This window comes from Staurois parvus, unplaced genomic scaffold (assembly GCF_062004578.1).
Source record: "Staurois parvus isolate SC_StPar_1 unplaced genomic scaffold, SC_StPar_1.0 ptg000662l, whole genome shotgun sequence".
Classification (NCBI taxonomy): Eukaryota; Metazoa; Chordata; class Amphibia; order Anura; family Ranidae; genus Staurois; species Staurois parvus.
In genome coordinates, this window is record NW_028318458.1 from 853,754 (window position 1) to 878,740 (window position 24,987).

Below are 24,987 nucleotides of genomic sequence, written 5' to 3' on the forward strand. Positions count from 1 at the left end.
AAATCCATGCACAAATCATTTCCCACCGGTAATCATGCAGTGAGGAAAAGCGGCGAAAGGGGGAAGTTAAAGTACCCGTGCTGTTCAAAGGCAAAGAAGGCGTTTTGAAATCAGGGAGGACAACAAGGTGGGGACTTTTTCCATTTTTCCCACCTTTGTAAAAGCCCTTTTGGATCCTCTGTTCTGTTTTCTTTCTGTGTGATGAAAGGGAGTGAAGCCCGTGACATGGTGGATGTGTGGAAAATGCATGTGTTTTTTTCCAGGGTGAGTAGACAGTGTATGTTGCAAGCTCTGTTAGATGCAGAGTTGGCGATTTCGGCTCCTGAGGAAAATGGTGGAGGGCAAAGGAGCTTTGAAAGCTTGAGCTGCTGATGACTTTTCCCTGGATACGGCTTCTTGCAAAGCTTGAAAGATGCAGAGTAGCGGCTTTCAGCCATTAAGGACTCCAAGTGGCAGAAAAAGCCTAGAGAAGAGTGCCCCGTGTGAGGATCGAACTCACGACCTTCAGATTATGAGCCTGACGCGCTACCTACTGCGCTAACGAGGCTGCGTGCTGGAAGATGGGCACTTGTCCCCCCTGCCCACCACGCTTGGAAGACCATGGCGGTGCTAGTTTTCTTCTCGCTTTGGTTTTCTCTATTTCTCCCACAGCAGCCTTGGCAGTTTTCCCATTTGTTCTAGCGGTTAGGATTCCTGGTTTTCACCCAGGCGGCTCGGGTTCGACTCCCGGTATGGGAAATGCAAGATGTTTTAGTGACACGCTTGCTCCTGCTGCTTAAACCTGCCAAACTCTTTTCCCCTTGCAACCTCTAATCATTCCCTTGTTGGCAAAGTACCAAGCAACGCAACATACATGCTCTGCTTCAACAACCCCTAGTGCTTTACTTCCAACTGCTTTACAAATCTGCCCGCATAGTCCAGCGGGTCTTGCTGCTTTGCCTCCCTCTCTCTACGCTCATTTTGAGGACAATTTATCAAAGAGTCGAAAGACATGCGAAGACTAAAAACTTGCAAACACTCACAGTCATCACTGACCGGTCATAAAAACCCAATGAAATCAACGAAGAAAACCCCAGGCGACATAAAGAATATTCCGTCCCCACCTTGCCTTCATGGAAGGAAAACAAAACAAAACAAAGGCCTACACTATGGCAGGACTGGTGGACCCAGTTTTGGTGCCGCAGATAAAACAGAAACAAATCATTGCACATTCTTACAAAGAAACAACATCCACAGTGGTTATCATACGCTGAGAGCAAACCATGAACTAAAGGCAAAGCCAAAGAGCCTCGGCTTTTCATGTGCCAAGAGAAAATGGTGAAACTGAGAAGGACCAGAAAGATCTTTCACTCTTTTTTTGAAAAAAAAAAAACCAAAAACTCTTTACATTCCTCTCTGTCTCTTCAATTTCATTCCTTGTCTTGTCCAAGTGCTGAGCAATGGGGCACATGTGCTTGCTTTCAACAAGCCTTATTGGGCTTGATATGAAATTGCTTTTGGAAATCTGGCCTTTCATTTCAAAGAGGTTGCTGCTTTTCTTCCGCTTTTCGCCACTCCTTCTATAAGATGCTGAGAGACACTATTAAAAAGCCTTTGAAACATAGAAAAGTGAAGCAAAAACACTCAATGCCCATTTCAGAAGCGGTCCTTCTCCAGTTTCCCACAGTTGCTAAAAAGGGCCTAATCCACGTCAAGGCTGGGAGTCCAACGTTTGCGGGTAAAGATAGGAGGGAATGCTATTTCTTTTGGGCTTCTTTCCAAGGAAGCCAAATCCATGCACAAATCATTTCCCACCGGTAATCATGCAGTGAGGAAAAGCGGCGAAAGGGGGAAGTTAAAATACCCGTGCTGTTCAAAGGCAAAGAAGGCGTTTTGAAATCAGGGAGGACAACAAGGTGGGGACTTTTCCCATTTTTCCCACCTTTGTAAAAGCCCTTTTGGATCCTCTGTTCTGTTTTCTTTCTGTGTGATGAAAGGGAGTGAAGCCCGTGACATGGTGGATGTGTGGAAAATGCATGTGTTTTTTTCCAGGGTGAGTAGACAGTGTATGTTGCAAGCTCTGTTAGATGCAGAGTTGGCGATTTCGGCTCCTGAGGAAAATGGTGGAGGGCAAAGGAGCTTTGAAAGCTTGAGCTGCTGATGACTTTTCCCTGGATATGGCTTCTTGCAAAGCTTGAAAGATGCAGAGTAGCGGCTTTCAGCCATTAAGGACTCCAAGTGGCAGAAAAAGCCTAGAGAAGAGTGCCCCGTGCGAGGATCGAACTCACGACCTTCAGATTATGAGACTGACGTGCTACATACTGCGCCAACGAGGCTGCGTGCTGGAAGATGGGCACTTGTCCCACCTGCCCACCACGCTTGGAAGACCATGGCGGTGCTAGTTTTCTTCTCGCTTTGGTTTTCTCTATTTCTCCCACAGCAGCCTTGGCAGTTTTCCCATATGGTCTAGCGGTTAGGATTCCTGGTTTTCACCCAGGCGGCCCGGGTTCGACTCCCGGTATGGGAAATGCAAGACATTTTAGTGACACGCTTGCTCCTGCTGCTTAAACCTGCCAAACTCTTTTCCCCTTGCAACCTCAAATCATTCCCTTGTTGGCAAAGTACCAAGCAACGCAACATACATGCTCTGCTTCAACAACCCCTAGTGCTTTACTTCCAACTGCTTTACAAATCTGCCCGCATAGTCCAGCGGGTCTTGCTGCTTTGCCTCCCTCTCTCTACGCTCATTTTGAGGACAATTTATCAAAGAGTCGAAAGACATGCGAACACTAAAAACTTGCAAACACTCACAGTCATCACTGACCGGTCATAAAAACCCAATGAAATCAACGAAGAAAACCCCAGGCGACATTAAGAATATTCCGTCCCCACCTTGCCTTCATGGAAGGAAAACAAAACAAAACAAAGGCCTACACTATGGCAGGACTGGTGGACCCAGTTTTGGTGCCGCAGATAAAACAGAAACAAATCATTGCACATTCTTACAAAGAAACAACATCCACAGTGGTTATCATACGCTGAGAGCAAACCATGAACTAAAGGCAAAGCCAAAGAGCCTCGGCTTTTCATGTGCCAAGAGAAAAGGGTGAAACTGAGAAGGACCAGAAAGATCTTTCACTCTTTTTTTGAAAAAAAAAAACCAAAACTCTTTACATTCCTCTCTGTCTCTTCAATTTCATTCCCTGTCTTGTCCAAGTGCTGAGCAATGGGGCACATGTGCTTGCTTTCAACAAGCCTTATTGGGCTTGATATGAAATTGCTTTTGGAAATCTGGCCTTTCATTTCAAAGAGGTTGCTGCTTTTCTTCCGCTTTTCGCCACTCCTTCTATAAGATGCTGAGAGACACTATTAAAAAGCCTTTGAAACATAGCAAAGTGAAGCAAACACTCTCAATGCCCATTTCAGAAGCGGTCCTTCTCCAGTTTCCCACAGTTGCTAAAAAGGGCCTAATCCACGTCAAGGCTGGGAGTCCAACGTTTGCGGGTAAAGATACGAGGGAATGCTATTTCTTTTGGGCTTCTTTCCAAGGAAGCCAAATCCATGCACAAATCATTTCCCACCGGTAATCATGCAGTGAGGAAAAGCGGCGAAAGGGGGAAGTTAAAGTACCCGTGCTGTTCAAAGGCAAAGAAGGCGTTTTGAAATCAGGGAGGACAACAAGGTGGGGACTTTTTCCATTTTTCCCACCTTTGTAAAAGCCCTTTTGGATCCTCTGTTCTGTTTTCTTTCTGTGTGATGAAAGGGAGTGAAGCCCGTGACATGGTGGATGTGTGGAAAATGCATGTGTTTTTTTCCAGGGTGAGTAGACAGTGTATGTTGCAAGCTCTGTTAGATGCAGAGTTGGCGATTTCGGCTCCTGAGGAAAATGGTGGAGGGCAAAGGAGCTTTGAAAGCTTGAGCTGCTGATGACTTTTCCCTGGATACGGCTTCTTGCAAAGCTTGAAAGATGCAGAGTAGCGGCTTTCAGCCATTAAGGACTCCAAGTGGCAGAAAAAGCCTAGAGAAGAGTGCCCCGTGTGAGGATCGAACTCACGACCTTCAGATTATGAGACTGACGCGCTACCTACTGCGCTAACGAGGCTGCGTGCTGGAAGATGGGCACTTGTCCCCCCTGCCCACCACGCTTGGAAGACCATGGCGGTGCTAGTTTTCTTCTCGCTTTGGTTTTCTCTATTTCTCCCACAGCAGCCTTGGCAGTTTTCCCATTTGTTCTAGCGGTTAGGATTCCTGGTTTTCACCCAGGCGGCTCGGGTTCGACTCCCGGTATGGGAAATGCAAGATGTTTTAGTGACACGCTTGCTCCTGCTGCTTAAACCTGCCAAACTCTTTTCCCCTTGCAACCTCTAATCATTCCCTTGTTGGCAAAGTACCAAGCAACGCAACATACATGCTCTGCTTCAACAACCCCTAGTGCTTTACTTCCAACTGCTTTACAAATCTGCCCGCATAGTCCAGCGGGTCTTGCTGCTTTGCCTCCCTCTCTCTACGCTCATTTTGAGGACAATTTATCAAAGAGTCGAAAGACATGCGAAGACTAAAAACTTGCAAACACTCACAGTCATCACTGACCGGTCATAAAAACCCAATGAAATCAACGAAGAAAACCCCAGGCGACATTAAGAATATTCCGTCCCCACCTTGCCTTCATGGAAGGAAAACAAAACAAAACAAAGGCCTACACTATGGCAAGACTGGTGGACCCAGTTTTGGTGCCGCAGATAAAACAGAAACAAATCATTGCACATTCTTACAAAGAAACAACATCCACAGTGGTTATCATACGCTGAGAGCAAACCATGAACTAAAGGCAAAGCCAAAGAGCCTCGGCTTTTCATGTGCCAAGAGAAAAGGGTGAAACTGAGAAGGACCAGAAAGATCTTTCACTCTTTTTTTGAAAAAAAAAAACCAAAAACTCTTTACATTCCTCTCTGTCTCTTCAATTTCATTCCCTGTCTTGTCCAAGTGCTGAGCAATGGGGCACATGTGCTTGCTTTCAACAATCCTTATTGGGCTTGATATGAAATTGCTTTTGGAAATCTGGCCTTTCATTTCAAAGAGGTTGCTGCTTTTCTTCCGCTTTTCGCCACTCCTTCTTTAAGATACTGAGAGACACTATTAAAAAGTCTTTGAAACATAGCAAAGTGAAGCAAAAACACTCAATGCCCATTTCAGAAGCGGTCCTTCTCCAGTTTCCCACAGTTGCTAAAAAGGGCCTAATCCACGTCAAGGCTGGGAGTCCAACGTTTGCGGGTAAAGAATAGGAGGAATGCTATTTCTTTTGGGCTTCTTTCCAAGGAAGCCAAATCCATGCACAAATCATTTCCCACCGGTAATCATGCAGTGAGGAAAAGTGGCGAAAGGGGGAAGTTAAAGTACCCGTGCTATTCAAAGGCAAAGAAAGCGTTTTGAAATCAGGGAGGACAACAAGGTGGGGACTTTTCCCATTTTTCCCACCTTTGTAAAAGCCCTTTTGGATCCTCTGTTCTGTTTTCTTTCTGTGTGATGAAAGGGAGTGAAGCCCGTGACATGGTGGATGTGTGGAAAATGCATGTGTTTTTTCCAGGGTGAGTAGACAGTGTATGTTGCAAGCTCTGTTAGATGCAGAGTTGGCGATTTCGGCTCCTGAGGAAAATGGTGGAGGGCAAAGGAGCTTTGAAAGCTTGAGCTGCTGATGACTTTTCCCTGGATATGGCTTCTTGCAAAGCTTGAAAGATGCAGAGTAGCGGCTTTCAGCCATTAAGGACTCCAAGTGGCAGAAAAAGCCTAGAGAAGAGTGCCTCGTGTGAGGATCGAACTCACGACCTTCAGATTATGAGACCGACGCGCTACCTACTGCGCTAACGAGGCTGCGTGCTGGAAGATGGGCACTTGTCCCCCCTGCCCACCACGCTTGGAAGACCATGGCGGTGCTAGTTTTCTTCTCGCTTTGGTTTTCTTTATTTCTCCCACAGCAGCCTTGGCAGTTTTCCCATATGGTCTAGCGCTTAGGATTCCTAGTTTTCACCCAGGCGGCCCGGGTTTGACTCCCGGTATGGTAAATGCAAGACATTTTAGTGACACGCTTGCTCCTGCTACTTAAACCTGCCAAACTCTTTTCCCCTTGCAACCTCAAATCATTCCCTTGTTGGCAAAGTACCAAGCAACGCAACATACATGCTCTGCTTCAACAACCCCTAGTGCTTTACTTCCAACTGCTTTACAAATCTGCCCGCATAGTCCAGCGGGTCTTGCTGCTTTGCCTCCCTCTTTCTACGCTCATTTTGAGGACAATTTATCAAAGAGTCGAAAGACATGCGAAGACTAAAAACTTGCAAACACTCACAGTCATCACTGACCGGTCATAAAAACCCAATGAAATCAACGAAGAAAACCCCAGGCGACATTAAGAATATTCCGTCCCCACCTTGCCTTCATGGAAGGAAAACAAAACAAAACAAAGGCCTACACTATGGCAGGACTGGTGGACCCAGTTTTGGTGCCGCAGATAAAACAGAAACAAATCATTGCACATTCCTAAAAAGAAACAACATCCACAGTGGTTATCATACGCTGAGAGCAAACCATGAACTAAAGGCAAAGCCAAAGAGCCTCGGCTTTTCATGTGCCAAGAGAAAAGGGTGAAACTGAGAAGGACCAGAAAGATCTTTCACTCTTTTTTGAAAAAAAAAACCCAAAAACTCTTTACATTCCTCTCTGTCTCTTCAATTTCATTCCCTGTCTTGTCCAAGTGCTGAGCAATGGGGCACATGTGCTTGCTTTCAACAAGCCTTATTGGGCTTGATATGAAATTGCTTTTGGAAATCTGGCCTTTCATTTCAAAGAGGTTGCTGCTTTTCTTCCGCTTTTCGCCACTCCTTCTATAAGATGCTGAGAGACACTATTAAAAAGCCTTTGAAACATAGCAAAGTGAAGCAAAAACACTCAATGCCCATTTCAGAAGCGGTCCTTCTCCAGTTTCCCACAGTTGCTAAAAAGGGCCTAATCCACGTCAAGGCTGGGAGTCCAACGTTTGCGGGTAAAGATAGGAGGGAATGCTATTTCTTTTGGGCTTCTTTCCAAGGAAGCCAAATCCATGCACAAATCATTTCCCACCGGTAATCATGCAGTGAGGAAAAGCGGCGAAAGGGGGAAGTTAAAGTACCCGTGCTGTTCAAAGGCAAAGAAGGCGTTTTGAAATCAGGGAGGACAACAAGGTGGGGACTTTTCCCATTTTTCCCACATTTGTAAAAGCCCTTTTGGATCCTCTGTTCTGTTTTCTTTCTGTGTGATGAAAGGGAGTGAAGCCCGTGACATGGTGGATGTGTGGAAAATGCATGTGTTTTTTTCCAGGGTGAGTAGACAGTGTATGTTGCAAGCTCTGTTAGATGCAGAGTTGGCGATTTCGGCTCCTGAGGAAAATGGTGGAGGGCAAAGGAGCTTTGAAAGCTTGAGCTGCTGATGACTTTTCCCTGGATATGGCTTCTTGCAAAGCTTGAAAGATGCAGAGTAGCGGCTTTCAGCCATTAAGGACTCCAAGTGGCAGAAAAAGCCTAGAGAAGAGTCCCCCGTGTGAGGATCGAACTCACGACCTTCAGATTATGAGACTGACGCGCTACCTACTGCGCTAACGAGGCTGCGTGCTGGAAGATGGGCACTTGTCCCCCCTGCCCACCACGCTTGGAAGACCATGGCGGTGCTAGTTTTCTTCTCGCTTTGGTTTTCTCTATTTCTCCCACAGCAGCCTTGGCAGTTTTCCCATATGGTCTAGCGGTTAGGATTCCTGGTTTTCACCCAGGCGGCCCGGGTTCGACTCCCGGTATGGGAAATGCAAGACATTTTAGTGACACGCTTGCTCCTGCTGCTTAAACCTGCCAAACTCTTTTCCCCTTGCAACCTCAAATCATTCCCTTGTTGGCAAAGTACCAAGCAACGCAACATACATGCTCTGCTTCAACAACCCCTAGTGCTTTACTTCCAACTGCTTTACAAATCTGCCCGCATAGTCCAGCGGGTCTTGCTGCTTTGCCTCCCTCTCTCTACGCTCATTTTGAGGACAATTTATCAAAGAGTCGAAAGACATGCGAACACTAAAAACTTGCAAACACTCACAGTCATCACTGACCGGTCATAAAAACCCAATGAAATCAACGAAGAAAACCCCAGGCGACATTAAGAATATTCCGTCCCCACCTTGCCTTCATGGAAGGAAAACAAAACAAAACAAAGGCCTACACTATGGCAGGACTGGTGGACCCAGTTTTGGTGCCGCAGATAAAACAGAAACAAATCATTGCACATTCTTACAAAGAAACAACATCCACAGTGGTTATCATACGCTGAGAGCAAACCATGAACTAAAGGCAAAGCCAAAGAGCCTCGGCTTTTCATGTGCCAAGAGAAAAGGGTGAAACTGAGAAGGACCAGAAAGATCTTTCACTCTTTTTTTGAAAAAAAAAAAACCAAAAACTCTTTACATTCCTCTCTGTCTCTTCAATTTCATTCCCTGTCTTGTCCAAGTGCTGATCAATGGGGCACATGTGCTTGCTTTCAACAATCCTTATTGGGCTTGATATGAAATTGCTTTTGGAAATCTGGCCTTTCATTTCAAAGAGGTTGCTGCTTTTCTTCCGCTTTTCGCCACTCCTTCTATAAGATGCTGAGAGACACTATTAAAAAGCCTTTGAAACATAGCAAAGTGAAGCAAAAACACTCAATGCCCATTTCAGAAGCGGTCCTTCTCCAGTTTCCCACAGTTGCTAAAAAGGGCCTAATCCACGTCAAGGCTGGGAGTCCAACGTTTGCGGGTAAAGATAGGAGGGAATGCTTTTTCTTTTGGGCTTCTTTCCAAGGAAGCCAAATCCATGCACAAATCATTTCCCACCGGTAATCATGCAGTGAGGAAAAGCGGCGAAAGGGGGAAGTTAAAGTACCCGTGCTGTTCAAAGGCAAAGAAAGCGTTTTGAAATCAGGGAGGACAACAAGGTGGGGACTTTTCCCATTTTTCACACCTTTGTAAAAGCCCTTTTGGATCCTCTGTTCTGTTTTCTTTCTGTGTGATGAAAGGGAGTGAAGCCCGTGACATGGTGGGTGTGTGGAAAATGCATGTGTTTTTTTCCAGGGTGAGTAGACAGTGTATGTTGCAAGCTCTGTTAGATGCAGAGTTGGCGATTTCGGCTCCTGAGGAAAATGGTGGAGGGCAAAGGAGCTTTGAAAGCTTGAGCTGCTGATGACTTTTCCCTGGATATGGCTTCTTGCAAAGCTTGAAAGATGCAGAGTAGCGGCTTTCAGCCATTAAGGACTCCAAGTGGCAGAAAAAGCCTAGAGAAGAGTGCCAGGTGTGAGGATCGAACTCACGACCTTCAGATTATGAGCCTGACGCGCTACCTACTGCGCTAACGAGGCTGCGTGCTGGAAGATGGGCACTTGTCCCCCCTGCCCACCACGCTTGGAAGACCATGGCGGTGCTAGTTTTCTTCTCGCTTTGGTTTTCTCTATTTCTCCCACAGCAGCCTTGGCAGTTTTCCCATATGGTCTAGCGGTTAGGATTCCTGGTTTTCACCCAGGCGGCCCGGGTTCGACTCCCGGTATGGGAAATGCAAGATATTTTAGTGACACGCTTGCTCCTGCTGCTTAAACCTGCCAAACTCTTTTCCCCTTGCAACCTGAAATCATTCCCTTGTGTGCAAAGTACCAAGCAACGCAACATACATGCTCTGCTTCAACAACCCCTAGTGCTTTACTTCCAACTGCTTTACAAATCTGCCCGCATAGTCCAGCGGGTCTTGCTGCTTTGCCTCCCTCTCTCTACGCTCATTTTGAGGACAATTTATCAAAGAGTCGAAAGACATGCGAAGACTAAAAACTTGCAAACACTCACAGTCATCACTGACCGGTCATAAAAACCCAATGAAATCAACGAAGAAAACCCCAGGCGACATTAAGAATATTCCGTCCCCACCTTGCCTTCATGGAAGGAAAACAAAACAAAACAAAGGCCTACACTATGGCAGGACTGGTGGACCCAGTTTTGGTGCCGCAGATAAAACAGAAACAAATCATTGCACATTCTTACAAAGAAACAACATCCACAGTGGTTATCATACGCTGAGAGCAAACCATGAACTAAAGGCAAAGCCAAAGAGCCTCGGCTTTTCATGTGCCAAGAGAAAAGGGTGAAACTGAGAAGGACCAGAAAGATCTTTCACTTTTTTTTGAAAAAAAACCCCCAAAACTCTTTACATTCCTCTCTGTCTCTTCAATTTCATTCCCTGTCTTGTCCAAGTGCTGAGCAATGGGGCACATGTGCTTGCTTTCAACAAGCCTTATTGGGCTTGATATGAAATTGCTTTTGGAAATCTGGCCTTTCATTTCAAAGAGGTTGCTGCTTTTCTTCCGCTTTTCGCCACTCCTTCTATAAGATGCTGAGAGACACTATTAAAAAGCCTTTGAAACATAGCAAAGTGAAGCAAACACTCTCAATGCCCATTTCAGAAGCGGTCCTTCTCCAGTTTCCCACAGTTGCTAAAAAGGGCCTAATCCACGTCAAGGCTGGGAGTCCAACGTTTGCGGGTAAAGATAGGAGGGAATGCTATTTCTTTTGGGCTTCTTTCCAAGGAAGCCAAATCCATGCACAAATCATTTCCCACCGGTAATCATGCAGTGAGGAAAAGCGGCGAAAGGGGGAAGTTAAAGTACCCGTGCTGTTCAAAGGCAAAGAAGGCGTTTTGAAATCAGGGAGGACAACAAGGTGGGGACTTTTCCCATTTTTCACACCTTTGTAAAAGCCCTTTTGGATCCTCTGTTCTGTTTTCTTTCTGTGTGATGAAAGGGAGTGAAGCCCGTGACATGGTGGATGTGTAGAAAATGCATGTGTTTTTTTCCAGGGTGAGTAGACAGTGTATGTTGCAAGCTCTGTTAGATGCAGAGTTGGCGATTTCGGCTCCTGAGGAAAATGGTGGAGGGCAAAGGAGCTTTGAAAGCTTGAGCTGCTGATGACTTTTCCCTGGATATGGCTTCTTGCAAAGCTTGAAAGATGCAGAGTAGCGGCTTTCAGCCATTAAGGACTCCAAGTGGCAGAAAAAGCCTAGAGAAGAGTGCCCCGTGTGAGGATCGAACTCACGACCTTCAGATTATGAGACTGACGCGCTACCTACTGCGCTAACGAGGCTGCGTGCTGGAAGATGGGCACTTGTCCCCCCTGCCCACCACGCTTGGAAGACCATGGCGGTGCTAGTTTTCTTCTCGCTTTGGTTTTCTCTATTTCTCCCACAGCAGCCTTGGCAGTTTTCCCATTTGTTCTAGCGGTTAGGATTCCTGGTTTTCACCCAGGCGGCTCGGGTTCGACTCCCGGTATGGGAAATGCAAGATGTTTTAGTGACACGCTTGCTCCTGCTGCTTAAACCTGCCAAACTCTTTTCCCCTTGCAACCTCTAATCATTCCCTTGTTGGCAAAGTACCAAGCAACGCAACATACATGCTCTGCTTCAACAACCCCTAGTGCTTTACTTCCAACTGCTTTACAAATCTGCCCGCATAGTCCAGCGGGTCTTGCTGCTTTGCCTCCCTCTCTCTACGCTCATTTTGAGGACAATTTATCAAAGAGTCGAAAGACATGCGAAGACTAAAAACTTGCAAACACTCACAGTCATCACTGACCGGTCATAAAAACCCAATGAAATCAACGAAGAAAACCCCAGGCGACATTAAGAATATTCCGTCCCCACCTTGCCTTCATGGAAGGAAAACAAAACAAAACAAAGGCCTACACTATGGCAAGACTGGTGGACCCAGTTTTGGTGCCGCAGATAAAACAGAAACAAATCATTGCACATTCTTACAAAGAAACAACATCCACAGTGGTTATCATACGCTGAGAGCAAACCATGAACTAAAGGCAAAGCCAAAGAGCCTCGGCTTTTCATGTGCCAAGAGAAAAGGGTGAAACTGAGAAGGACCAGAAAGATCTTTCACTCTTTTTTTGAAAAAAAAAAACCAAAAACTCTTTACATTCCTCTCTGTCTCTTCAATTTCATTCCCTGTCTTGTCCAAGTGCTGAGCAATGGGGCACATGTGCTTGCTTTCAACAATCCTTATTGGGCTTGATATGAAATTGCTTTTGGAAATCTGGCCTTTCATTTCAAAGAGGTTGCTGCTTTTCTTCCGCTTTTCGCCACTCCTTCTTTAAGATACTGAGAGACACTATTAAAAAGTCTTTGAAACATAGCAAAGTGAAGCAAAAACACTCAATGCCCATTTCAGAAGCGGTCCTTCTCCAGTTTCCCACAGTTGCTAAAAAGGGCCTAATCCACGTCAAGGCTGGGAGTCCAACGTTTGCGGGTAAAGATAGGAGGGAATGCTATTTCTTTTGGGCTTCTTTCCAAGGAAGCCAAATCCATGCACAAATCATTTCCCACCGGTAATCATGCAGTGAGGAAAAGTGGCGAAAGGGGGAAGTTAAAGTACCCGTGCTATTCAAAGGCAAAGAAAGCGTTTTGAAATCAGGGAGGACAACAAGGTGGGGACTTTTCCCATTTTTCCCACCTTTGTAAAAGCCCTTTTGGATCCTCTGTTCTGTTTTCTTTCTGTGTGATGAAAGGGAGTGAAGCCCGTGACATGGTGGATGTGTGGAAAATGCATGTGTTTTTTTCCAGGGTGAGTAGACAGTGTATGTTGCAAGCTCTGTTAGATGCAGAGTTGGCGATTTCGGCTCCTGAGGAAAATGGTGGAGGGCAAAGGAGCTTTGAAAGCTTGAGCTGCTGATGACTTTTCCCTGGATATGGCTTCTTGCAAAGCTTGAAAGATGCAGAGTAGCGGCTTTCAGCCATTAAGGACTCCAAGTGGCAGAAAAAGCCTAGAGAAGAGTGCCTCGTGTGAGGATCGAACTCACGACCTTCAGATTATGAGACCGACGCGCTACCTACTGCGCTAACGAGGCTGCGTGCTGGAAGATGGGCACTTGTCCCCCCTGCCCACCACGCTTGGAAGACCATGGCGGTGCTAGTTTTCTTCTCGCTTTGGTTTTCTTTATTTCTCCCACAGCAGCCTTGGCAGTTTTCCCATATGGTCTAGCGCTTAGGATTCCTAGTTTTCACCCAGGCGGCCCGGGTTTGACTCCCGGTATGGTAAATGCAAGACATTTTAGTGACACGCTTGCTCCTGCTACTTAAACCTGCCAAACTCTTTTCCCCTTGCAACCTCAAATCATTCCCTTGTTGGCAAAGTACCAAGCAACGCAACATACATGCTCTGCTTCAACAACCCCTAGTGCTTTACTTCCAACTGCTTTACAAATCTGCCCGCATAGTCCAGCGGGTCTTGCTGCTTTGCCTCCCTCTTTCTACGCTCATTTTGAGGACAATTTATCAAAGAGTCGAAAGACATGCGAAGACTAAAAACTTGCAAACACTCACAGTCATCACTGACCGGTCATAAAAACCCAATGAAATCAACGAAGAAAACCCCAGGCGACATTAAGAATATTCCGTCCCCACCTTGCCTTCATGGAAGGAAAACAAAACAAAACAAAGGCCTACACTATGGCAGGACTGGTGGACCCAGTTTTGGTGCCGCAGATAAAACAGAAACAAATCATTGCACATTCCTAAAAAGAAACAACATCCACAGTGGTTATCATACGCTGAGAGCAAACCATGAACTAAAGGCAAAGCCAAAGAGCCTCGGCTTTTCATGTGCCAAGAGAAAAGGGTGAAACTGAGAAGGACCAGAAAGATCTTTCACTCTTTTTTGAAAAAAAAAACCCAAAAACTCTTTACATTCCTCTCTGTCTCTTCAATTTCATTCCCTGTCTTGTCCAAGTGCTGAGCAATGGGGCACATGTGCTTGCTTTCAACAAGCCTTATTGGGCTTGATATGAAATTGCTTTTGGAAATCTGGCCTTTCATTTCAAAGAGGTTGCTGCTTTTCTTCCGCTTTTCGCCACTCCTTCTATAAGATGCTGAGAGACACTATTAAAAAGCCTTTGAAACATAGCAAAGTGAAGCAAAAACACTCAATGCCCATTTCAGAAGCGGTCCTTCTCCAGTTTCCCACAGTTGCTAAAAAGGGCCTAATCCACGTCAAGGCTGGGAGTCCAACGTTTGCGGGTAAAGATAGGAGGGAATGCTATTTCTTTTGGGCTTCTTTCCAAGGAAGCCAAATCCATGCACAAATCATTTCCCACCGGTAATCATGCAGTGAGGAAAAGCGGCGAAAGGGGGAAGTTAAAGTACCCGTGCTGTTCAAAGGCAAAGAAGGCGTTTTGAAATCAGGGAGGACAACAAGGTGGGGACTTTTCCCATTTTTCCCACATTTGTAAAAGCCCTTTTGGATCCTCTGTTCTGTTTTCTTTCTGTGTGATGAAAGGGAGTGAAGCCCGTGACATGGTGGATGTGTGGAAAATGCATGTGTTTTTTTCCAGGGTGAGTAGACAGTGTATGTTGCAAGCTCTGTTAGATGCAGAGTTGGCGATTTCGGCTCCTGAGGAAAATGGTGGAGGGCAAAGGAGCTTTGAAAGCTTGAGCTGCTGATGACTTTTCCCTGGATATGGCTTCTTGCAAAGCTTGAAAGATGCAGAGTAGCGGCTTTCAGCCATTAAGGACTCCAAGTGGCAGAAAAAGCCTAGAGAAGAGTCCCCCGTGTGAGGATCGAACTCACGACCTTCAGATTATGAGACTGACGCGCTACCTACTGCGCTAACGAGGCTGCGTGCTGGAAGATGGGCACTTGTCCCCCCTGCCCACCACGCTTGGAAGACCATGGCGGTGCTAGTTTTCTTCTCGCTTTGGTTTTCTCTATTTCTCCCACAGCAGCCTTGGCAGTTTTCCCATATGGTCTAGCGGTTAGGATTCCTGGTTTTCACCCAGGCGGCCCGGGTTCGACTCCCGGTATGGGAAATGCAAGACATTTTAGTGACACGCTTGCTCCTGCTGCTTAAACCTGCCAAACTCTTTTCCCCTTGCAACCTCAAATCATTCCCTTGTTGGCAAAGTACCAAGCAACGCAACATACATGCTCTGCTTCAACAACCCCTAGTGCTTTACTTCCAACTGCTTTACAAATCTGCCCGCATAGTCCAGCGGGTCTTGCTGCTTTGCCTCCCTCTCTCTACGCTCATTTTGAGGACAATTTATCAAAGAGTCGAAAGACATGCGAACACTAAAAACTTGCAAACACTCACAGTCATCACTGACCGGTCATAAAAACCCAATGAAATCAACGAAGAAAACCCCAGGCGACATTAAGAATATTCCGTCCCCACCTTGCCTTCATGGAAGGAAAACAAAACAAAACAAAGGCCTACACTATGGCAGGACTGGTGGACCCAGTTTTGGTGCCGCAGATAAAACAGAAACAAATCATTGCACATTCTTACAAAGAAACAACATCCACAGTGGTTATCATACGCTGAGAGCAAACCATGAACTAAAGGCAAAGCCAAAGAGCCTCGGCTTTTCATGTGCCAAGAGAAAAGGGTGAAACTGAGAAGGACCAGAAAGATCTTTCACTCTTTTTTTGAAAAAAAAAAAACCAAAAACTCTTTACATTCCTCTCTGTCTCTTCAATTTCATTCCCTGTCTTGTCCAAGTGCTGATCAATGGGGCACATGTGCTTGCTTTCAACAATCCTTATTGGGCTTGATATGAAATTGCTTTTGGAAATCTGGCCTTTCATTTCAAAGAGGTTGCTGCTTTTCTTCCGCTTTTCGCCACTCCTTCTATAAGATGCTGAGAGACACTATTAAAAAGCCTTTGAAACATAGCAAAGTGAAGCAAAAACACTCAATGCCCATTTCAGAAGCGGTCCTTCTCCAGTTTCCCACAGTTGCTAAAAAGGGCCTAATCCACGTCAAGGCTGGGAGTCCAACGTTTGCGGGTAAAGATAGGAGGGAATGCTTTTTCTTTTGGGCTTCTTTCCAAGGAAGCCAAATCCATGCACAAATCATTTCCCACCGGTAATCATGCAGTGAGGAAAAGCGGCGAAAGGGGGAAGTTAAAGTACCCGTGCTGTTCAAAGGCAAAGAAAGCGTTTTGAAATCAGGGAGGACAACAAGGTGGGGACTTTTCCCATTTTTCACACCTTTGTAAAAGCCCTTTTGGATCCTCTGTTCTGTTTTCTTTCTGTGTGATGAAAGGGAGTGAAGCCCGTGACATGGTGGGTGTGTGGAAAATGCATGTGTTTTTTTCCAGGGTGAGTAGACAGTGTATGTTGCAAGCTCTGTTAGATGCAGAGTTGGCGATTTCGGCTCCTGAGGAAAATGGTGGAGGGCAAAGGAGCTTTGAAAGCTTGAGCTGCTGATGACTTTTCCCTGGATATGGCTTCTTGCAAAGCTTGAAAGATGCAGAGTAGCGGCTTTCAGCCATTAAGGACTCCAAGTGGCAGAAAAAGCCTAGAGAAGAGTGCCAGGTGTGAGGATCGAACTCACGACCTTCAGATTATGAGCCTGACGCGCTACCTACTGCGCTAACGAGGCTGCGTGCTGGAAGATGGGCACTTGTCCCCCCTGCCCACCACGCTTGGAAGACCATGGCGGTGCTAGTTTTCTTCTCGCTTTGGTTTTCTCTATTTCTCCCACAGCAGCCTTGGCAGTTTTCCCATATGGTCTAGCGGTTAGGATTCCTGGTTTTCACCCAGGCGGCCCGGGTTCGACTCCCGGTATGGGAAATGCAAGATATTTTAGTGACACGCTTGCTCCTGCTGCTTAAACCTGCCAAACTCTTTTCCCCTTGCAACCTGAAATCATTCCCTTGTGTGCAAAGTACCAAGCAACGCAACATACATGCTCTGCTTCAACAACCCCTAGTGCTTTACTTCCAACTGCTTTACAAATCTGCCCGCATAGTCCAGCGGGTCTTGCTGCTTTGCCTCCCTCTCTCTACGCTCATTTTGAGGACAATTTATCAAAGAGTCGAAAGACATGCGAAGACTAAAAACTTGCAAACACTCACAGTCATCACTGACCGGTCATAAAAACCCAATGAAATCAACGAAGAAAACCCCAGGCGACATTAAGAATATTCCGTCCCCACCTTGCCTTCATGGAAGGAAAACAAAACAAAACAAAGGCCTACACTATGGCAGGACTGGTGGACCCAGTTTTGGTGCCGCAGATAAAACAGAAACAAATCATTGCACATTCTTACAAAGAAACAACATCCACAGTGGTTATCATACGCTGAGAGCAAACCATGAACTAAAGGCAAAGCCAAAGAGCCTCGGCTTTTCATGTGCCAAGAGAAAAGGGTGAAACTGAGAAGGACCAGAAAGATCTTTCACTTTTTTTTGAAAAAAAAACCCCCAAAACTCTTTACATTCCTCTCTGTCTCTTCAATTTCATTCCCTGTCTTGTCCAAGTGCTGAGCAATGGGGCACATGTGCTTGCTTTCAACAAGCCTTATTGGGCTTGATATGAAATTGCTTTTGGAAATCTGGCCTTTCATTTCAAAGAGGTTGCTGCTTTTCTTCCGCTTTTCGCCACTCCTTCTATAAGATGCTGAGAGACACTATTAAAAAGCCTTTGAAACATAGCAAAGTGAAGCAAACACTCTCAATGCCCATTTCAGAAGCGGTCCTTCTCCAGTTTCCCACAGTTGCTAAAAAGGGCCTAATCCACGTCAAGGCTGGGAGTCCAACGTTTGCGGGTAAAGATAGGAGGGAATGCTATTTCTTTTGGGCTTCTTTCCAAGGAAGCCAAATCCATGCACAAATCATTTCCCACCGGTAATCATGCAGTGAGGAAAAGCGGCGAAAGGGGGAAGTTAAAGTACCCGTGCTGTTCAAAGGCAAAGAAGGCGTTTTGAAATCAGGGAGGACAACAAGGTGGGGACTTTTCCCATTTTTCACACCTTTGTAAAAGCCCTTTTGGATCCTCTGTTCTGTTTTCTTTCTGTGTGATGAAAGGGAGTGAAGCCCGTGACATGGTGGATGTGTAGAAAATGCATGTGTTTTTTTCCAGGGTGAGTAGACAGTGTATGTTGCAAGCTCTGTTAGATGCAGAGTTGGCGATTTCGGCTCCTGAGGAAAATGGTGGAGGGCAAAGGAGCTTTGAAAGCTTGAGCTGCTGATGACTTTTCCCTGGATATGGCTTCTTGCAAAGCTTGAAAGATGCAGAGTAGCGGCTTTCAGCCATTAAGGACTCCAAGTGGCAGAAAAAGCCTAGAGAAGAGTGCCCCGTGTGAGGATCGAACTCACGACCTTCAGATTATGAGACTGACGTGCTACCTACTGCGCTAACGAGGCTGCATGCTGGAAGATGGGCACTTGTCCTCCCTGCCCACCACGCTTGGAAGACCATGGCGGTGCTAGTTTTCTTCTCGCTTTGGTTTTCTCTATTTCTCCCACAGCAGCCTTGGCAGTTTTCCCATATGGTCTAGCGGTTAGGATTCCTGGTTTTCACCCAGGCGGCCCGGGTTCGACTCCCGGTATGGGAAATGCAAGACATTTTAGTGACACGCTTGCTCCTGCTGCTTAAACCTGCCAAACTCTTTTCCCCTTGCAACCTCAAATCATTCCCTTGTTGGCAAAGTACCAAGCAACGCAACATACATGCTCTGCTTCAACAACCCCTAGTGCTTTACTTCCAACTGCTTTACAAATCTGCCCGCATAGTCCAGCGGGTCTTGCTGCTTTGCCTCCCTCTCTCTACGCTCATTTTGAGGACAATTTATCAAAGAGTCGAAAGACATGCGAAGACTAAAAACTTGCAAACACTCACAGTCATCACTGACCGGTCATAAAAACCCAATGAAATCAACGAAGAAAACCCCAGGCGACATTAAGAATATTCCGTCCCCACCTTGCCTTCATGGAAGGAAAACAAAACAAAATAAAGGCCTACACTATGGCAGGACTGGTGGACCCAGTTTTGGTGCCGCAGATAAAACAGAAACAAATCATTGCACATTCTTACAAAGAAACAACATCCACAGTGGTTATCATACGCTGAGAGCAAACCATGAACTAAAGGCAAAGCCAAAGAGCCTCGGCTTTTCATGTGCCAAGAGAAAAGGGTGAAACTGAGAAGGACCAGAAAGATCTTTCACTCTTTTTTTGAAAAAAAAAAACCAAAAACTCTTTACATTCCTCTCTGTCTCTTCAATTTCATTCCCTGTCTTGTCCAAGTGCTGAGCAATGGGGCACATGTGCTTGCTTTCAACAATCCTTATTGGGCTTGATATGAAATTGCTTTTGGAAATCTGGCCTTTCATTTCAAAGAGGTTGCTGCTTTTCTTCCGCTTTTCGCCACTCCTTCTATAAGATGCTGAGAGACACTATTAAAAAGCCTTTGAAACATAGCAAAGTGAAGCAAAAACACTCAATGCCCATTTCAGAAGCGGTCCTTCTCCAGTTTCCCACAGTTGCTAAAAAGGGCCTAATCCACGTCAAGGCTGGGAGTCCAACGTTTGCGGGTAAAGATAGGAGGGAATGCTATTTCTTTTGGGCTTCTTTCCAAGGAAGCCAAATCCATGCACAAATCATTTCCCACCGGTAATCATGCAGTGAGGAAAAGCGGCGAAAGGGGGAAGTTAAAGTACCCGTGCTATTCAAAGTCAAAGAAAGCGTTTTGAAATCAGGGAGGACAACAAGGTGGGGACTTTTCCCATTTTTCCCACCTTTGTAAAAGCCCTTTTGGATCCTCTGTTCTGTTTTCTTTCTGTGTGATAAAAGGGAGTGAAGCCCGTGACATGGTGGATGTGTGGAAAATGCATGTGTTTTTTTCCAGGGTGAGTAGACAGTGTATGTTGCAAGCTCTGTTAGATGCAGAGTTGGCGATTTCGGCTCCTGAGGAAAATGGTGGAGGGCAAAGGAGCTTTGAAAGCTTGAGCTGCTGATGACTTTTCCCTGGATATGGCTTCTTGCAAAGCTTGAAAGATGCAGAGTAGCGGCTTTCAGCCATTAAGGACTCCAAGTGGCAGAAAAAGCCTAGAGAAGAGTGCCCCGTGTGAGGATCGAACTCACGACCTTCAGATTATGAGACTGACGCGCTACCTACTGCGCTAACGAGGCTGCGTGCTGGAAGATGGGCACTTGTCCCCCCTGCCCACCACGCTTGGAAGACCATGGCGGTGCTAGTTTTCTTCTCGCTTTGGTTTTCTCTATTTCTCCCACAGCAGCCTTGGCAGTTTTCCCATATGGTCTAGCGGTTAGGATTCCTGCTTTTCACCCAGGCGGCCCGGGTTCGACTCCCGGTATGGGAAATGCAAGATATTTTAGTGACACGCTTGCTCCTGCTGCTTAAACCTGCCAAACTCTTTTCCCCTTGCAACCTCAAATCATTCCCTTGTTGGCAAAGTACCAAGCAACGCAACATACATGCTCTGCTTCAACAACCCCTAGTGCTTTACTTCCAACTGCTTTACAAATCTGCCCGCATAGTCCAGCGGGTCTTGCTGCTTTGCCTCCCTCTCTCTACGCTCATTTTGAGGACAATTTATCAAAGAGTCGAAAGACATGCGAAGACTAAAAACTTGCAAACACTCACAGTCATCACTGACCGGTCATAAAAACCCAATGAAATCAACGAAGAAAACCCCAGGCGACATTAAGAATATTCCGTCCCCACCTTGCCTTCATGGAAGGAAAACAAAACAAAACAAAGGCCTACACTATGGCAGGACTGGTGGACCCAGTTTTGGTGCCGCAGATAAAACAGAAACAAATCATTGCACATTCTTACAAAGAAACAACATCCACAGTGGTTATCATACGCTGAGAGCAAACCATGAACTAAAGGCAAAGCCAAAGAGCCTCGGCTTTTCATGTGCCAAGAGAAAAGGGTGAAACTGAGAAGGACCAGAAAGATCTTTCACTCTTTTTTTGAAAAAAAAAAAACCAAAAACTCTTTACATTCCTCTCTGTCTCTTCAATTTCATTCCCTGTCTTGTCCAAGTGCTGATCAATGGGGCACATGTGCTTGCTTTCAACAATCCTTATTGGGCTTGATATGAAATTGCTTTTGGAAATCTGGCCTTTCATTTCAAAGAGGTTGCTGCTTTTCTTCCGCTTTTCGCCACTCCTTCTATAAGATGCTGAGAGACACTATTAAAAAGCCTTTGAAACATAGCAAAGTGAAGCAAAAACACTCAATGCCCATTTCAGAAGCGGTCCTTCTCCAGTTTCCCACAGTTGCTAAAAAGGGCCTAATCCACGTCAAGGCTGGGAGTCCAACGTTTGCGGGTAAAGATAGGAGGGAATGCTATTTCTTTTGGGCTTCTTTCCAAGGAAGCCAAATCCATGCACAAATCATTTCCCACCGGTAATCATGCAGTGAGGAAAAGCGGCGAAAGGGGGAAGTTAAAGTACCCGTGCTGTTCAAAGGCAAAGAAAGCGTTTTGAAATCAGGGAGGACAACAAGGTGGGGACTTTTCCCATTTTTCCCACCTTTGTAAAAGCCCTTTTGGATCCTCTGTTCTGTTTTCTTTCTGTGTGATGAAAGGGAGTGAAGCCCGTGACATGGTGGATGTGTGGAAAATGCATGTGTTTTTTTCCAGGGTGAGTAGACAGTGTATGTTGCAAGCTCTGTTAGATGCAGAGTTGGCGATTTCGGCTCCTGAGGAAAATGGTGGAGGGCAAAGGAGCTTTGAAAGCTTGAGCTGCTGATGACTTTTCCCTGGATATGGCTTCTTGCAAAGCTTGAAAGATGCAGAGTAGCGGCTTTCAGCCATTAAGGACTCCAAGTGGCAGAAAAAGCCTAGAGAAGAGTGCCCCGTGTGAGGATCGAACTCACGACCTTCAGATTATGAGCCTGACGCGCTACCTACTGCGCTAACGAGGCTGCGTGCTGGAAGATGGGCACTTGTCCCCCCTGCCCACCACGCTTGGAAGACCATGGCGGTGCTAGTTTTCTTCTCGCTTTGGTTTTCTCTATTTCTCCCACAGCAGCCTTGGCAGTTTTCCCATATGGTCTAGCGCAGCAATGGGCAAACTACGGCCCGCGGGCCGTATACGGCCCGGCGGACCTTTTAATCCGGCCCGCGGAGCTAGGCTCCCGCAAGGCCAGTGGTCGGCAAGCCGCGGCTCTTTACAAATTTAGATGCGGCTCTCCTGTGTGCAGGGCGCCCGCTCCCCTCCCTCCTCTCCTCCTCTCCCCTCCCTCCTCTCCTCCTCTCCCCTCCCCTCCTCTCCTCTCGGATGGCCGCCCCCCCTCTCGGATGGCCGCCCCCCTCCCTCCTCTCGGACGTCAGGACTCTGCAGCTGTCAGGATGTAGGCGGGGCAGCGTGACGAACTCCTCTCACAGTCCTCCCTGAAGACCAGAACGGCGCGGGAATACGAGAGGAACGCGCGGACCAAAGGTAAGTGAATTGACACAGGGGGGGGACTTACTATATGGGGGATGAATTACTATATGGGGGACTTACTATATGGGGAATGAATTACTATATGGGGGACTTACTATATGGGGAATGAATTACTATATGGGGGACTTACTATATGGGGAATGAATTACTATATGGAGGACTTACTATATGGGGAATGAATTACTATATGGGGGACTTACTATATGGGGAATGAATTACTATATGGGGGACTTACTATATGGGGAATGAATTACTATATGGAGGACTTACTATATGGGGAATGAATTACTATATGGGGGACTTACTATATGGGGGATGAATTACTATATGGGGGATGAATTAATATGGGGGATGAATTACTATGTGGGGGATGAATTACTATATGGGGGATGAATTACTATGGGGGATGAATTACTATATGGGGGATGAATTACTATAGGGGGGATGAATTACTATGGGGGACGAATTACTATATGGGGGACGAATTACTATATGGGGGACGAATTACTATATGGGGGATGAATTACTATGGGGGATGAATTACTATATGGGGGATGAATTACTATGGGGGATGAATTACTATATGGGGGATTAATTACTATATGGGGGATTAATTACTATGGGGGATTAATTACTATGCTTACTATGGGGGAATATTACTATACTTACTATGGATGACACATACACATCATTCATCTACTCTTGGTCCGGCCCCCGGGTCCAATATATGAACCCATTGCGGCCCTCAAGTCAAAAAGTTTGCCCACCCCTGGTCTAGCGGTTAGGATTCCTGGTTTTCACCCAGGCGGCCCAGGTTCGACTCCCGGTATGGGAAATGCAAGATATTTTAGTGACACGCTTGCTCCTGCTGCTTAAACCTGCCAAACTCTTTTCCCCTTGCAACCTCAAATCATTCCCTTGTTGGCAAAGTACCAAGCAACGCAACATACATGCTCTGCTTCAACAACCCCTAGTGCTTTACTTCCAACTGCTTTACAAATCTTCCCGCATAGTCCAGCGGGTCTTGCTGCTTTGCCTCCCTCTCTCTACGCTCATTTTGAGGACAATTTATCAAAGAGTCGAAAGACATGCAAAGACTAAAAACTTGCAAACACTCACAGTCATCACTGACCGGTCATAAAAACCCAATGAAATCAACGAAGAAAACCCCAGGCGACATTAAGAATATTCCGTCCCCACCTTGCCTTCATGGAAGGAAAACAAAACAAAACAAAGGCCTACACTATGGCAGGACTGGTGGACCCAGTTTTGGTGCCGCAGATAAAACAGAAACAAATCATTGCACATTCTTACAAAGAAACAACATCCACAGTGGTTATCATACGCTGAGAGCAAACCATGAACTAAAGGCAAAGCCAAAGAGCCTCGGCTTTTCATGTGCCAAGAGAAAAGGGTGAAACTGAGAAGGACCAGAAAGATCTTTCACTCTTTTTTTGAAAAAAAAAAAACCAAAAACTCTTTACATTCCTCTCTGTCTCTTCAATTTCATTCCCTGTCTTGTCCAAGTGCTGAGCAATGGGGCACATGTGCTTGCTTTCAACAAGCCTTATTGGGCTTGATATGAAATTGCTTTTGGAAATCTGGCCTTTCATTTCAAAGAGGTTGCTGCTTTTCTTCCGCTTTTCGCCACTCCTTCTATAAGATGCTGAGAGACACTATTAAAAAGCCTTTGAAACATAGAAAAGTGAAGCAAAAACACTCAATGCCCATTTCAGAAGCGGTCCTTCTCCAGTTTCCCACAGTTGCTAAAAAGGGCCTAATCCACGTCAAGGCTGGGAGTCCAACGTTTGCGGGTAAAGATAGGAGGGAATGCTATTTCTTTTGGGCTTCTTTCCAAGGAAGCCAAATCCATGCACAAATCATTTCCCACCGGTAATCATGCAGTGAGGAAAAGCGGCGAAAGGGGGAAGTTAAAATACCCGTGCTGTTCAAAGGCAAAGAAGGCGTTTTGAAATCAGGGAGGACAACAAGGTGGGGACTTTTCCCATTTTTCCCACCTTTGTAAAAGCCCTTTTGGATCCTCTGTTCTGTTTTCTTTCTGTGTGATGAAAGGGAGTGAAGCCCGTGACATGGTGGATGTGTGGAAAATGCATGTGTTTTTTTCCAGGGTGAGTAGACAGTGTATGTTGCAAGCTCTGTTAGATGCAGAGTTGGCGATTTCGGCTCCTGAGGAAAATGGTGGAGGGCAAAGGAGCTTTGAAAGCTTGAGCTGCTGATGACTTTTCCCTGGATATGGCTTCTTGCAAAGCTTGAAAGATGCAGAGTAGCGGCTTTCAGCCATTAAGGACTCCAAGTGGCAGAAAAAGCCTAGAGAAGAGTGCCCCGTGCGAGGATCGAACTCACGACCTTCAGATTATGAGACTGACGTGCTACATACTGCGCCAACGAGGCTGCGTGCTGGAAGATGGGCACTTGTCCCACCTGCCCACCACGCTTGGAAGACCATGGCGGTGCTAGTTTTCTTCTCGCTTTGGTTTTCTCTATTTCTCCCACAGCAGCCTTGGCAGTTTTCCCATATGGTCTAGCGGTTAGGATTCCTGGTTTTCACCCAGGCGGCCCGGGTTCGACTCCCGGTATGGGAAATGCAAGACATTTTAGTGACACGCTTGCTCCTGCTGCTTAAACCTGCCAAACTCTTTTCCCCTTGCAACCTCAAATCATTCCCTTGTTGGCAAAGTACCAAGCAACGCAACA

General features: G+C 46.1%; 22 non-coding genes across 22 annotated transcripts; 8 read left to right on the forward strand and 14 right to left on the reverse strand.

Annotated features, from left to right (window-relative positions):
* Positions 1 to 474: 474 nt before the first annotated feature.
* On the reverse strand, positions 475 to 547 carry TRNAM-CAU (transfer RNA methionine (anticodon CAU)). The gene has a single exon. It is a non-coding gene; the product is annotated as a tRNA-Met (tRNA).
* A 1,695-nt stretch (positions 548 to 2,242) lies between these two features.
* On the reverse strand, positions 2,243 to 2,315 carry TRNAM-CAU (transfer RNA methionine (anticodon CAU)). Its single transcript has one exon. It is a non-coding gene; the product is annotated as a tRNA-Met (tRNA).
* Positions 2,316 to 2,434: 119 nt separating this feature from the next.
* Positions 2,435 to 2,506, forward strand: TRNAE-UUC (transfer RNA glutamic acid (anticodon UUC)). Its single transcript has one exon. It is a non-coding gene; the product is annotated as a tRNA-Glu (tRNA).
* A 1,502-nt stretch (positions 2,507 to 4,008) lies between these two features.
* TRNAM-CAU (transfer RNA methionine (anticodon CAU)) lies at positions 4,009 to 4,081 on the reverse strand. The gene has a single exon. It is a non-coding gene; the product is annotated as a tRNA-Met (tRNA).
* Positions 4,082 to 5,774: 1,693 nt separating this feature from the next.
* TRNAM-CAU (transfer RNA methionine (anticodon CAU)) lies at positions 5,775 to 5,847 on the reverse strand. The gene has a single exon. It is a non-coding gene; the product is annotated as a tRNA-Met (tRNA).
* A 1,693-nt stretch (positions 5,848 to 7,540) lies between these two features.
* On the reverse strand, positions 7,541 to 7,613 carry TRNAM-CAU (transfer RNA methionine (anticodon CAU)). The gene has a single exon. It is a non-coding gene; the product is annotated as a tRNA-Met (tRNA).
* A 119-nt stretch (positions 7,614 to 7,732) lies between these two features.
* Positions 7,733 to 7,804, forward strand: TRNAE-UUC (transfer RNA glutamic acid (anticodon UUC)). The gene has a single exon. It is a non-coding gene; the product is annotated as a tRNA-Glu (tRNA).
* Positions 7,805 to 9,308: 1,504 nt separating this feature from the next.
* TRNAM-CAU (transfer RNA methionine (anticodon CAU)) lies at positions 9,309 to 9,381 on the reverse strand. Its single transcript has one exon. It is a non-coding gene; the product is annotated as a tRNA-Met (tRNA).
* Positions 9,382 to 9,500: 119 nt separating this feature from the next.
* Positions 9,501 to 9,572, forward strand: TRNAE-UUC (transfer RNA glutamic acid (anticodon UUC)). Its single transcript has one exon. It is a non-coding gene; the product is annotated as a tRNA-Glu (tRNA).
* A 1,501-nt stretch (positions 9,573 to 11,073) lies between these two features.
* On the reverse strand, positions 11,074 to 11,146 carry TRNAM-CAU (transfer RNA methionine (anticodon CAU)). Its single transcript has one exon. It is a non-coding gene; the product is annotated as a tRNA-Met (tRNA).
* A 1,694-nt stretch (positions 11,147 to 12,840) lies between these two features.
* TRNAM-CAU (transfer RNA methionine (anticodon CAU)) lies at positions 12,841 to 12,913 on the reverse strand. Its single transcript has one exon. It is a non-coding gene; the product is annotated as a tRNA-Met (tRNA).
* Positions 12,914 to 14,606: 1,693 nt separating this feature from the next.
* On the reverse strand, positions 14,607 to 14,679 carry TRNAM-CAU (transfer RNA methionine (anticodon CAU)). The gene has a single exon. It is a non-coding gene; the product is annotated as a tRNA-Met (tRNA).
* A 119-nt stretch (positions 14,680 to 14,798) lies between these two features.
* On the forward strand, positions 14,799 to 14,870 carry TRNAE-UUC (transfer RNA glutamic acid (anticodon UUC)). Its single transcript has one exon. It is a non-coding gene; the product is annotated as a tRNA-Glu (tRNA).
* Positions 14,871 to 16,374: 1,504 nt separating this feature from the next.
* TRNAM-CAU (transfer RNA methionine (anticodon CAU)) lies at positions 16,375 to 16,447 on the reverse strand. The gene has a single exon. It is a non-coding gene; the product is annotated as a tRNA-Met (tRNA).
* A 119-nt stretch (positions 16,448 to 16,566) lies between these two features.
* TRNAE-UUC (transfer RNA glutamic acid (anticodon UUC)) lies at positions 16,567 to 16,638 on the forward strand. The gene has a single exon. It is a non-coding gene; the product is annotated as a tRNA-Glu (tRNA).
* A 1,502-nt stretch (positions 16,639 to 18,140) lies between these two features.
* Positions 18,141 to 18,213, reverse strand: TRNAM-CAU (transfer RNA methionine (anticodon CAU)). The gene has a single exon. It is a non-coding gene; the product is annotated as a tRNA-Met (tRNA).
* A 119-nt stretch (positions 18,214 to 18,332) lies between these two features.
* TRNAE-UUC (transfer RNA glutamic acid (anticodon UUC)) lies at positions 18,333 to 18,404 on the forward strand. Its single transcript has one exon. It is a non-coding gene; the product is annotated as a tRNA-Glu (tRNA).
* A 1,503-nt stretch (positions 18,405 to 19,907) lies between these two features.
* On the reverse strand, positions 19,908 to 19,980 carry TRNAM-CAU (transfer RNA methionine (anticodon CAU)). The gene has a single exon. It is a non-coding gene; the product is annotated as a tRNA-Met (tRNA).
* A 119-nt stretch (positions 19,981 to 20,099) lies between these two features.
* Positions 20,100 to 20,171, forward strand: TRNAE-UUC (transfer RNA glutamic acid (anticodon UUC)). Its single transcript has one exon. It is a non-coding gene; the product is annotated as a tRNA-Glu (tRNA).
* A 1,504-nt stretch (positions 20,172 to 21,675) lies between these two features.
* On the reverse strand, positions 21,676 to 21,748 carry TRNAM-CAU (transfer RNA methionine (anticodon CAU)). Its single transcript has one exon. It is a non-coding gene; the product is annotated as a tRNA-Met (tRNA).
* A 2,863-nt stretch (positions 21,749 to 24,611) lies between these two features.
* Positions 24,612 to 24,684, reverse strand: TRNAM-CAU (transfer RNA methionine (anticodon CAU)). Its single transcript has one exon. It is a non-coding gene; the product is annotated as a tRNA-Met (tRNA).
* A 119-nt stretch (positions 24,685 to 24,803) lies between these two features.
* On the forward strand, positions 24,804 to 24,875 carry TRNAE-UUC (transfer RNA glutamic acid (anticodon UUC)). The gene has a single exon. It is a non-coding gene; the product is annotated as a tRNA-Glu (tRNA).
* Positions 24,876 to 24,987: the final 112 nt, after the last annotated feature.